At 36.7% G+C, this 12,558-nt stretch overlaps 1 long non-coding RNA gene across 1 annotated transcript in view; it reads right to left on the reverse strand.

Moving 5' to 3' along the window:
• Nucleotides 1-911: 911 nt before the first annotated feature.
• Nucleotides 912-12,558, reverse strand: part of LOC108896527 (uncharacterized) — a 58,376-nt gene continuing 46,729 nt past the window's right edge. The window contains exons 2-3 of the long non-coding RNA XR_001963130.2: nucleotides 1,798-2,024; nucleotides 912-976 (exon numbers count right to left, since the gene is read on the reverse strand). This is a non-coding gene — a long non-coding RNA (uncharacterized LOC108896527). The remainder of the gene's footprint in view (nucleotides 977-1,797; nucleotides 2,025-12,558) is intronic.

The following is a 12,558-nucleotide window of genomic DNA, read 5'->3' on the forward strand; positions in this document are numbered from 1 at the left end:
TACTATGATATTTTCTGAAATTTTTTTATGTCTTACTATACTATGTTTTCATGACATTTTTTATGCCTCAATATACTATGATATTTTTGAACGATGTTTGATGCCTCATTATACAATGACGTTTTTTGAGGCCTTAGTATACTATGATATTTATTGATGGTTTTTAATTCCTTACTATACTATGACTTTTTTTTTTACATACACAAACAGGTATAGAACTGTATGATAAACTAATTTTGGTAAGATCTCTGTATATAGTATTTATTTGTGCAAATTAAGATTTCCAAAGCTCTAGACAGCAGTTTTTCAGCTTAATACAATATTTCATTTGCACAATTGATATTGATTTGCATGTTGTAGTCTAGTAAACGCACATCAGTAAAACTTTGTTTGCCACTATATTTTATTATACTTTTTTTTTTCAATAAAAAACCCCAAAACTTTGTCCTGAATTTCCTGTAATGTTCTAGTTAACAATAACAATTCAAAGACAGTAAGTTTAGCCTTTTTTGGTTTTTATGTGTTTGATATTATGTGGTTTGCAGATGAGAGCTACAATCAATTAGTTCACAGGGAGAAAATATTTAGATAATTTTATTTAACCCAAAATGCCAAATATTTCCTTGAAGTTGGAGCTTCTCAAATGTGAGAATTTAATAGCTTTCTTTGTCATATGATAGTAAATTAAATACTGTTTACTGGAAAAGCCTTGAGCTAGGGGAAATTTTAACTGGCACTAACATTAGAACTGGTGCTGTTGTCTGACATTCTATCTATAGATCTATATTAAATGTCAAGGTTTTGCTGGGATTTAAACAGTAACACTGAATTCAAAAGACTGAAAGTGGTTGTTGAGATTAATAATTCATCAACATGTTTTTTCCAGACTGGGTAAATCTTTAGGACACATACCTTGTTGGTTTGTAAGATGAGAGCTGGTATTTCCATCCAGGCTGCAGCAGTTAAACAAGCAGAGCTGGAAAACACAAGTACAACACTTGAAAAACTAATAGACTAATTAAAAATAATAATAACACAAACTTTTAGTTGTGTGAGTAGGAGAACATTACACTGAAAACTAATCACTAAAATCTTGACAAACAATCACACTTTTTGAGGTGCATAAATTTATGAATTTTAATTAAGAGAAAAGAACATTTTTTGAAAAAAAAAAAAAAAAAGTTAAATTGAAACTGAACTTGAATAAATCCATCCAATCCAACCATCCTAACTGATTCATCCTAAGGTGACTACTATGTAAGGGTGAAGATACTTAACATTGAGCATAGAGACTAATGTTATTTCTCTAGCTCGGAGGACAGCTTGTTTGAATGAAAATTAGGTTATAGCTCATTGGCTGCCTAAATATGGTTGGAAAAAGGTATTGTTTGTGTTTAAACACTTATGAGTTATTAATCCAGGGAGTTCAAATCTGTGAATATCTTTCCAACTTTGCTGAAGTCTGTCATAGTCTTTACAACCTTAGTTGAGTCATTGACACAACTTGTATCATCAAGATTACCTTATGAACGCAAAGAATCTAAGAAAACAACTATTAAAATACACAACAAAAAATATGAAGGTGCTTGGGCAACATTTACCCTCCGGTCAAGAATAAAGGAACAGAACAATAATTTGGCTGGTATTCAGTAGCCTTACTTCTTCCACCACTGCTGAGAACTTACTGTGTCAGCCTAATTTAAAGTTACATACATAATTTGTTGTCAGAATAATGTCTGCCTTATCAAACTATAATATAAGACACTGTGGCTACACTTACTTAAACAATTAATTTACCTTGTCAATCATGTAAAATCTCAGTGACGTCCTCTGGCTCGGAGTTCTCGGCTGACTACTGGAGATCCAGCGAGGCTTCTACACCATCTGTCTGTCTTTGTTGATCGTCTCTGGACTTCATCCTCTGCTCTTGCAGATGTGATGCCTCCAACATGGGCTTACCTCTCTGATAACCAAGGTTGAAGCTCAGTCTTCAGACATAATGTTGTTTAAAGCACTGCGGCAGCCTGAAAAAGAACAACAAAACCATAATTAAACACTGATTTTCAAGACTAATAAAATGACTGCATTACTGAATAGTGTGACGAGATATTGAAGACGTTGCAGAAAAAACACAAGCAGCAACAGTTAATGTAAGATGCATATCTGCATCAATACAACAACATGAAATGTTTATCAAGCCCCAAAATTGGAATTTGAAACAATATATGCAAACTGTTGACTTGGGTTTTGTCAAAACAAATTGTGTTATCCCACCTTTCCATAATCTGGAAACGGTGCAGTGTTTTCCAAAATGATGTTGTGTTTGTATATAGAGTATATACATAGTTATAAGCCATTTCACTGAGAGAAATTAGAGTAATGAAAAAAAGAGCAATGTATTGCATTTAAAGATGACAGATTTATACTGTTGACATTTTCATGTAAATTAACAGCAATTTATCAGAGTGTATTGTCTGACCACTACAAAGTACAACACTGCACGTGAGCTGAGCCTTGAGATGATAATTATTTTTAAACTTGGAGAGTATATCAGTCACACATTTCCTTGGGGAAGCAAGTTGGGCTAAGCCCCAGGCGAGCATTGCTTTGGGACTCCCACTGCCTCCCAAGATTCAACACTAATGTCCCCTGGTGCACCTCTTCCTCATTTATCATACTATCAAGTGACCCATATAAGAGTATATTTGATAAGCTCTGAGAAAGAATAAACTCTGGGGAACTACTGTGAGGGTGGATGCAAAGGTGTATAGGCTTTACTTTCATTTGGAAATCAAATAATTTATTTGCTACAGATAAAATGGCTCAATGTGATATTTTACACCATGAATTTAGTGTTGATAGGCATTGGATCATTCATATTTCACATACATTTCAGCTCTCTAGGTACAAAATGGCTTCAGTTGAGCAGCTCTATTGATCCAGTTAGTACATTCTGATTCCAATTCTGTTGCTAAGCAATAAATGGAAAAGAAATGCTGTAACTAAACATAGATATTAATAACCTAATTACTATGTGGAGGAGAGTTGTTGCCTGGTAATTATGTATTTGGCACAAACAATGACAAAGTTTTAAGCTGGGAGAAATCAATAAATTCTGTCATGCAGTTTCTAACATTAAAGCTTACATCTGTAACATCTCTGCCCTCTGCAGTAACAAGAGCTGTAAAGCAAAGATGTGGGGAATGGTTGTGAAGCCTGCTGTTTATTTCAATCAATCGTCTTAAAAAGTTGGATAATGCCCCAGTTGGCAAAGTGTGATGTATACTTTTTGGTTTGTGTTTAATTTTGAAGCACGAAAACAAAAAATTATGTGATAATGTTGCTTCCAGTGCACTGGTGATGCCTTTTTTTAGACAATTAGGATGAATGCCAACCAAAACATTCTCATTTACAGTTTGAGGGAGCATGGCTCAGGAGGTAGTGCAGTCATCTACTAATTGTACTGTTCCTGGTTTGATCCCCAGCTCCTCCAGAGAGCGTGTCCTTGAGCAAGACACTGATGCTGTAACTGCTCCTGATGCTTCGCCATCAGTGAATGAGACATACATTGTCAAGCACGCCGAGTGGTCGATAGACTAGAAAAGGGCTGTGTAAAAAGCATTCCATTTAAATTTTGATATATTATTTCTCAGCTGGCATTTGTTTTGGTTTTACTTTCAAAATAGCAGCATTTCTGGGGTAGATGGATGAAAATGAGACTTCTTTCAAGACAGATAAGGAACAGACTCAGGTAAAGGTTTTATGATAATACCTTAGCTTTGTGTTAAAATGAGTCTCCTGTCCTTCACTCATGCTGATAAATTAAATGCTTCTGTCTACTGGAGTGGTCTGTTTTTCAATGGTGTCCGCCTCTTGTACTCAAAAAACTGAAGTCAATTTTCTCAAAGCAATAAGAAAGAGAACAATTTTGTGCTTTTCATTACATCCATTATATCTTATGGCAGTGTGGATGGTAAATTGGGGCCTAATTATACTAACACTGCCGATCAGAGCAATTACCAGTAGACAGAGATACAAAAGAGAGACAGAACGAGATACTGACAGACAGATGGACAGCTATACACAGATTTTTACCAATTTCAATTACTTTGATTTTATTTAATATTACAGTAGGGTTTTTAGACAAATATCAACTATGCAGAATGTTTAAAGTAATATAAAGACAACCAGGACATGGCGGTATTGTAGTACTAGAAAGGCCAGGGGGTTTGGGTGTTTATAACGAGGTCAGTAAGTTATTGGGGGAGTAATGTAATTACAGACCTGATTTTCTTGCATAACTTTGAAAGTATGAACATGTGTTGGAACAGAAGTTGGTCTGACATTTTGAAAGATGAAATATTTCAATTCCAAACTTGAAAATAGCACTGTCAGTGCCTGAATGGTTCAAATCCCCAGACTGTCTGGGAGGATGTGATGACTAACCCTCCTCCTCCTGTGTGATATGCTGAATATCTGAACAGCATTTTGATTGAATTGAATTTTTCAGCATTCAGCATACCAGCATTTCTGTCAGAATACTCCCATTATTTTCATCTCTACAAAGGCCCACTTGTGCTTTTGTATATTATAACTACTGCATCACAGTATAGTGTAGTGTCCGCTTAAGTGCCTCCAGCACAGGAAATGATTTTAGTTCAGCATTGGATTACATCCGTTAACGGCACCACTGCAACACTAGAAATGTGTGTCGTACATCATCAGGACAAGGCAGCAAGTCCATTATTACCCACTTAGCTAGTGCATCTGCATGTGATATGTTCTAACTACTGTTGAAACTAGACCACTAACATGATTTTGAAAATAAATAAATAAAAACAAAAAAGAAAGAGTTTGAGGATTACTTTGATAGGAGAAATAAAAGCCTTTAGCATGTGTTATAATATTGACCACTGCCACGCTAACATGAATAGCAGAAGTGGTCATATATGAATTAAGTAATTCACTGTGATAAATAGCAAATGCAAACAAAGGGTCTGAAGTGGAGATGGCTGTGCTGTGTTACTGAAAAGGTCAGGTTCACTGTTCATTGCTTGATGTTGTCTTTACTATTAACTATCATAGCGCTGGAGAACAGTGTATCAAAATAAGAAGTAAATAATGTGACAACGTGAAAGAGGGCACTCGTAGTGATGGACCCACAGAAAATGATCTGCATGAATCTGCAGCTTTCCTCAGCTTTTCAGAGCTTTATAGCAAAGTTTAGCTCTTCTTGCCTGGCAACTTCACTGTTTTGGTTCACTGTTTTTGGCTGTAGCAGGTAGCTGTTTTCAGAGAAAAAGCTTTAAAAACCCACTGTTCACTGCCTGCTCCACAACAAACAGTAGACAGACCAGTTAAGCGACCAGCTTGTGAACAAAGTTGAGTATTGAGCAGCTCAAGACCCTGGTATTTATCTCAGGAGTCAGTAAAGACCAATCACAGAGCATGAATCTTGAACATACATTCACAAGGTGGACACAAACACAACTCCAAATTAATGATAATGTTGCTTCTTAACTGCTGGATGTGTAAATAAGCAACTAATAAGTTTGCAGTATGAACTTAAAAGGTGACGATATGTCAACTTTGTGTTCACAACTTGCTTCCACTGCAAGTTGTCTGCAGGACAAAAAAATAAAATAAAATCTATATTTGCTGGTTCAAAGTCAAGAGACATGAAAGCCCCTCAACAATTCTGAATTTGTCATTTATTTACTCCATTGCAGAGGTGTTATTCTGGTGACCAGTCATTCTGATTTCAGTATAAGAGCACTGATGTCACTGCACCCTTCCACTCTGAGCCCACTGTGTCCCTCCTTGAGGCAAAGAAAATATTCTGAGAAAAGATGAGAAGACATGGAGCCCAGCAAGAAATAGCCAAATGATAGTGACCCTGCATGACAAGGGCAATGTGCCCACAGGCAAAATAAACGAACAGCGCTGCACATTCATGATGACGTTATACCATAAATTATTAAACAGCCCATTCTTGAAGAATAAAGGGAGTGTGAAAATGTATCAGGGTTTGTATTGAGCCACTTACTCAGCCAGCAGCCATATTCATCACAGCCCCTATAATGTTCTTAATAAGCATCACCCAGCATTTGTCTCAAAATAATGTGAATAATCAATGAGAACCCTTTAAGGAAAATTTCACTGTCAGACATGTTTGAACCACTACCATCAATCTGTGATCCAAATGCATTCCAGGAGTTATTTTCTGGTAAAATTATTTTTGTTTTACATATATTCCCTAAACCAAATGTGTCTCTTCTCCCTCTGGCAGCGATTGCAAACTTTTCCAGAACGCCATCCAACAACCCACAAAGAGTGGGGATAAGCATTCATTTGTGTAAGGTGAGGGAAATGTATTTAAACTGACCTGTACTGTAAAAGCCATGCATGCATATTGTGACAAACAAACAAATAAATACAACAATACAATACAACAACACTGGCACTGAATATTCAAAAACGTATTCAAATTGTTTACATTAACTGTCACATCAGTGTTCTCCTTGGCAAGAAGGTTCCAGATTCTCTGCAGTGGATTACCTACAACTCTGAAGTTTCCAGTCCATGAAAGCTCCGTTCTATAGTGTACTGAATGGAAACCAATTGTTGCCTGTAGTATGAGAACATTTAAAAACATCTGGCATAAAAAGGTTAAAATGTTTGCAGTAATTTCCAAATGTCTTTTACATTAATTGTAGGTGAACACCAGTTAATGATTCTTAAGAAAAGCTATCTGTTTTCCAAAATACAAGTAGAATCCAATAAATTCTTTAAAATCACACATTTGTGTAAAATGGTTAATCTGTGGCCTAATGAAACTATCCACTGGCTGTGCAATTGCAGTTTAGTGAATATTTTTAATTTTGACATAGTGTTCTATTAGAGAATGAATGAATGAGATGAATCCAGCTAAATGTATTATCATTTTTGTGCTTCTTCAAGTTCTGTCTTTTCTGTTCTGCTTTGAGGACACAAGAAAAAATATAGGTTTCCATCAAAATGTTTTCTTGGCTTGATGCTTAACCAGTGTCTGATTTGTTCCTTGTGTGGTCCATCCCTAGTGGCCTGATTAAATCACAGCAAGCAAAGCTTGCCCCCCTTTCCCCCTTTTTCTTTCTTGTGCACTGCTACAAATATGCTTTCCCACCTTTTCAGGAAACTGCATTTACAATAAGGTTATGAAATAAGTACTTTTTTCTCCTCTCAGTCTTGGCAGAAAACCTCTTTTCACCCTCCCTTTAAAGATCACATCTCAGCTCAGATACAGGATTACTGGTGTAGAATTAAGAAAGGATTAGACATGGGCTGAAAGGGACGAGTGTGTTCTGTATATTGGCTCAGAACACTCAGAAGGACTTTGAGATGTGAATTAAGGTTTGTCTCCACTTGTAGCAGCAAGGAGTCAATTAAACTGTAAAAAAAAAAAAAAAAAAATGAAAATAATATAGCATATAACTCCTCATACACTACAAATTGTTCTTAAATATATGTTTGTATATGGATTAAACAAACAAGATAGAACATTTAATTGGTGTTACTCATTGTGAGCTTTGCAGGTCTCATGCTCCCCACCAAGCAAGACTCAATTTGTGCAATTATCAATCACAATCATCTCGATTCCAGCTGAAATATATGTTAAGTACTTCACTATGCAAAGGAACTTTGGACTTTTTTAACTTTAAACAAAATGGAACTGATCATCGTGGTCTCAGGCTTCCCAATTCTCTACAATGTGTCTTAAAGAAATTGCTGGGAAATAAAAAGGCGGAATGATTTCTGCAAGTAAACCGCCAACATTGTTGGTGTGCTGGTGTGTGGTGGTGATGGAGGATACATCAGAAAACAACTGTCCAGTCGGAGCAGAGTATGTAAATTATATGCTCAACACGACACACACCCAGAGATTTATTGGCCAGATACTTCTGACAGTGTATCCTTGTGTGTGAACGCACTATTAGTGTTTGCAAGTCTACTTTTGAACTTTGACAGACATAGGCCAGCTGTTTCCCCTCGGCTTCTAGTCTTTATGCTTAGCTAAGCTGATAGCCTCTCGACTCTAGCTCGATACTTAACACACAGACTTAAGAGCAGTATCAAGCTTCTCAGCTAACTCTTAGAAAGGACATGAGTAAGCATCTTACCCAAAACGTTAAACTATCCCATCTGAAGTAATTATTCCTTGAAGTTCTACTTGATACACACACACACACACACACACGAGGTGATAAACAAATAATAACTCTGCATCCAAATCAATAATTGATCATGCCTTGACATATTTTGTGCATACAGTAAACTTGGCTGCTTGCCAGTTTACTGTATGCACATGTCTGGGTCTTGGTTGACAAAGGCCTCTAGAGAGGACCTCTTGTAAGCTAGTATGTCCTCTTACAGTTATGCACCTCTTTGAAGCCCCTCCCAGGCTTGGAAGGCCAGGAGAGGGGGGGATCAAAGTCAGAACAGAATAATTTGTCCAGCGTGCCTGTCAGTTTAAAGAAGATCTAAGCCATTTCATCTACAAACAAAACACAACAAAGGTAACGGACTGAAAAAAAAAAAGAAATGATGAAAAAAGTGACATGCTCCTCACTCCGGCCTTTTATCAGATACTTCTGTTGCCATAAAACATTAATGTCACTGTTGTGCAATTCTGCAATGGTGCATGGAGATTCATAGAGGGGGGTAATTACTTGAGAACGCTTCCATGCTGTTTTTCTCCTGTCATATACAGTTAAGTGATTTTTCATTTATTTCTTCATATGTTCTATAATTAACACACGGTCATCACACTTAAATATGCTATAAAATGCTTTATCTGAGCGTGCTCCAAGTTTATCAGCCCCCTTCAAATTGATGATTATTAATTGTTTATGGGTGCACGGGGTAGGAGGTGAATTGCAGGAAGTAGGCATCTTATATTGGTTGTCACATTTGAGTGCATGTAGACTTCATATCTGCTGTGCTTCAATAATTACTCATTAACATCCATTTATCATTTAATGTCAGGCTCATTTATTCACTCCGAGATTATATAAATCGCCTCAGAGCATGCTACAAGTGCATGTTAATGGTCTTGCTGTTTCCACTGGCAGATGTGGTTTTAAGGGGCAACATTTCAAAACATTTCACAGAATGCCTCTCAGATGAAGGTGAATGATGGTGTTGCTATTAATGCGTCAGGTACAGACAGCTACCACAAGCATCTTAACTGAAAGGCTTCAGATCACATTTGCATCACAATTAGCTTTTTTCCCTCTTTGTTTATTCGCCCACTCATTTCTCATTTTCACCATTAATGTTCCATCATCAAGTCACAGACCATTTTCAAGATAAAGCAACCTGAACATTTTTGTTACCACAACAGAACACCCCATTCTATATTTCCAATGAATGTCACTTTGTCACCTCAGACATATCTACATTAAAGCACAGTAGCTGAATAGAGATGCCACTGGGTGAATATCTTTATATGAACAGAACCATAGTCGATGGTGGGCCCTAGTAATTTTATATTTTGGCACAGTGGCACCATTAAAAAATATGCAGAATTACTCACTGGCAGTTCCTGTTTGCAATGTACCCATGAATGTACAGACGAGAGTCACTGAGATACTCTGGTACTGAAGAAAATTGAAGAAACGTGTGATGACTGTCAAGTTCTGGAGTATAAAGAGTGTCTTTTATGGATTTGGATGATTGATATCAAATATAATAATGTCTAGGGAAGGTGTCAGTCACACTGAATCTGAGAATACGTCTCTTTGTTAGGTTTTGACTGATTTATGACTCAATCCAATTTCCTGGTGGAGGTGAAATGCTGTCCCTGGGCTTGTACAACAGTATTTGTCTGATTCTGCGTTAGCTGTTCCACCTGAACAGGTGTCTTCAGCACTTGACTCACCCTGATCATGTAGCTAAGATATGCTTATCATCTTAAATAAAACCAGCAGGACTTAAGTCAGTTGCTGAGAGATCCATGTAGGCTGTTTTATTTTTACTTCAGCTATTCAAGATACAGTCTTTTCTGCTGACATAAAAAATTGGCTAGGCTCCAACCAAGCCTAGAACTGTTCCCCATTATTCACTATATTTAATATTTTGAACTTATCTGGCCATTCATTGAATAACCATATTTTTCATTATTAATTGTCTTGCTCAAACATGTAATTTACTTGGATTTTGTGGCAATTATGGGCCACACTCTTGATATTTTTTTCAATGATGAATGGATATCCAATAATTTAGGAAATTCTTTGAAATTTGAATCTCTATGACTGAACCTTAACCCGCAGCTCTGCACTTGAAATTACAGAAAATTAAAATAAACATTTCTCATTTTATACTATTTGTTCAGTGCTAAAAACTAAAGGCTCACTCTGTCAGAAAACCGTGGTTTAAATGGGCTAGTTTGAGCTTTTCTCAACTATGGCACATAAAAATTGATCTGTACATCATGATTTATAGAGCAGCAACTGATAATTTATTGGTTAATTAGTTACAGCATTTTTATGTTAGGGCCCTGATTTAATTATGTCTCTACACTGTAGAGCTGCATGAAGATTAAAATTCCCCCAATAGAGCCATCACATACTGGCCTACTGCTGTATCTGAGTCACTGGCTTTGAGTCTAAGTACTGTACTCATGTTGTGCCTCCTGTGTGTGTGTATGTGTGTGTACTTCTGTTCCCCTCTAAAAAATAAATCTCTAATAAGTTGGGGGGAAATGTAATTTAATTTGAGTTAAATTATAATTTGATTGTGAACATAATTTGGATCCACAATATGAATCAATATTATTAGATCACACATTAAACAGCTGAAAGTAGTGTGAGTAGTAGTAACATGTCAGTGGCAGCAGCAGTGAATCTAGTCTTTCAACTCAGCCTACATTTATAGTACATTTTTACTTAAAATTTACAGTATGTTTGGCCAGATCCACTAGTATATCAATGACAACTAGGAAAAGTGTGTTTGTATCCACAAGAACTTATCTCCTGCCTTGCAGTAATACAGATAAGATTTATGTGCGTACATATTATTTCATTTATTTAAAATCTTCTAATTTATTGCGACTATGTCATAAGTGAAAATTAGTAATAACACTAGCACTCATTTTAAGTAACAGTATTGCATACAGAAAAGAGGCAAATCAAGAATAATTTTGTAAGGGAGGAGTCACAATAAAGCATGGTCATTTTAATAGCCATTTTAGGTTAGGTCATCAGAGTTTTTATTATTATTATTATTATTATTATTGGCAATATTTTCTAAAATACTCTGTGTTTTAGTCTTACAAGTGGGCTGAAGCTAGAGTCAGAGCTATGACTCAGCAGCTCCCTGACTCACAGGGCACTGTGGCCAATATATGCAGGCTATGACACCATCTGTTTATTTCATCATTAGTGGTAACAATGACATCAGAAGGTCAACGGTCGCCTGAATAAAGGAGGGGGAGCTATGAAGGCTGAGTGTCCATGTACAGCATATTACTCCATCATCCTCAGAGAAATACACATCACATCTTCAGCAAACACTGCTCATAATACCCAACCATATTATCGTGCTACCTCCTTCCCCCCTTTGTACCTCATTCAATTATTCATTCTCTGCTAGTATCTCTTGTATTATTGAAGACTCACCCAGCTGGCCAGTAGTGCAACAGATAAGCTAATTATAATATGCCATTGTGCCACTGTGAATGCTAGCTCAACAGTGCCCTGCACAGGGAAGGTTGACTAGCACTTGTAATAAAGCTGTGGGGGCTGGTGTAATTTTGCCATAAATGTCAAGATTTAGAAAAACACTGATGCCTCAAGAGATTTATGTTACTCAGATGATCCAAAATAATGCATCCATGAAAAATATCATATGGTCAAGAAGATAAATGACAGGTGATTTAGTTAAAGAATCTATGATGCAGCATGTTTTAAAGAGACTGCATGTTAATAGAGTAACACAGCCCTAGTCTTGTTGTGCTGACCCACAGTGGTTTAACTCCCAAAAAGAGGTACACATTTTGTCATGATGGCCTTTTCATAAATGTTCTGAAAAGGTTTTAAGTTGGAACAACAAAAGATATTTTTCAGTATTTATTCTCGGTATCAAACTCTGAATCCCACATAGACCTCAACAAACAAGGCTGGCAAACCAGGTCAATATCTGGAATTTTTAAACCACAAAGATTTAATGTTTGTAAAGCTTTCCTAGAGCTTAGAAAAGTTATCACCTCTAATAAATGCAAGTGCACAATACATGTAAGAGTAGATACATACTAGGGACGAAATGCATGTTCTGTTCACTGAAATATTCCAAAATAATACAACAAATTATGTTCAGTCTCCGGCCTATGCGTCAATACGTCCGATACCTGGGTGGATCTGAATGGACCAAGGCGTACGCGATATCGGCTCTGATCAGGTGGTACGTCACAATCGTCGCAGGAGCAAATGGTGTGATGTGATGTGAGACAAGAGGGAGAATTGGAACCATGACCTTCCCATTTGGCCTCAGGATATTTTACCGTTGTAAGAGTAAGTGGAA

The sequence above is a fragment of the Lates calcarifer genome, linkage group LG5, assembly GCF_001640805.2.
Source record: "Lates calcarifer isolate ASB-BC8 linkage group LG5, TLL_Latcal_v3, whole genome shotgun sequence".
Lineage (NCBI taxonomy): Eukaryota > Metazoa > Chordata > Actinopteri > Centropomidae > Lates > Lates calcarifer.